Source organism: Capsicum annuum, chromosome 2 (genome assembly GCF_002878395.1).
Source record: "Capsicum annuum cultivar UCD-10X-F1 chromosome 2, UCD10Xv1.1, whole genome shotgun sequence".
Taxonomy (NCBI): domain Eukaryota; kingdom Viridiplantae; phylum Streptophyta; class Magnoliopsida; order Solanales; family Solanaceae; genus Capsicum; species Capsicum annuum.
In genome coordinates this window covers 144,342,109-144,343,233 of record NC_061112.1, presented here as the reverse complement: position 1 = coordinate 144,343,233, position 1,125 = coordinate 144,342,109, and positions in this window count along the sequence as shown.

The window sequence follows — 1,125 nt, the reverse complement described above, 5'->3', positions numbered from 1 at the left end:
TACCAAATTCTCTGGATAGTGCATTTACATGCACAGTTGGTTGTAGGATGATAAGTACTATCAAATAGCAAATAGAAATAAGCAACTATTTATGTCTCTTAGTGCTTGTGCAATTTTTGCTCTTTTATGTCACACTCATTCTTAGGCTTGACAGTTGAGATGACTGGTCTAAATATTCTGTTTGCAAGCTCAACCAAATAAGTTGTATCGAGGGAATTTGCTTGACTGTTCTGAGCTGATCAGGACAGCGAGCTTGATGTCAAAATAAGATGGAAATAAAAAGGATAGCATCGATCTTATGGCGAGTGTCTTACCTATACTGACTACATAAGGCAAAGTTTGCTACATTGAGTGGTTAATTTGAATGTTTACTCTGACATACTTCCTGTGACTCTGGTTTCAGGTTGCCAAAGAGAGTGCCGATGTCATCATATTAGATGACAATTTCTCCACAATTGTGACGGTAGCCAAATGGGGACGCTCGGTCTATATAAACATTCAGAAATTCGTTCAGTTTCAGCTGACTGTTAATATTGTTGCATTGGTTGTCAACTTCTTGTCAGCTTGTTTCACTGGTCAGGAACCTTTCTCTTCTTTTACTATGCCTTCCTTTAAAGCTATGTTGATTTCCAGTTACTTCGATTTCATAGACACCCGAATACTAATCTCAACTATCTTGCTTTTGCACAAACTATCCTTCAGGAACTGCTCCACTTACTGCTGTTCAACTCCTGTGGGTTAACATGATCATGGATACTTTGGGAGCCCTTGCCCTTGCGACAGAGCCTCCTAATGATGAACTAATGAACAGAGCCCCAGTAGGCAGGTCGGGAAATTTTATAAACAACGTCATGTGGCGGAATATCTTGGGACAATCCTTATATCAGTTCCTAGTAATATGGTTTCTTCAGTCAAGCGGAATGGGATTATTTCGTCTAGATGGCCCCAATGCTACGCTAACCCTCAATACAATTATCTTCAACACATTTGTATTCTGCCAGGTAAACTTTAGCAATTATTTTCTCTGGTAAGTTTAGAGAAGCTCCTGTGATTTACATTATTTTTATCTGCAGCTCTTCAACGAAATAAACTCTCGAGAGATGGAAAAAGTTGACGTTTGGGAAG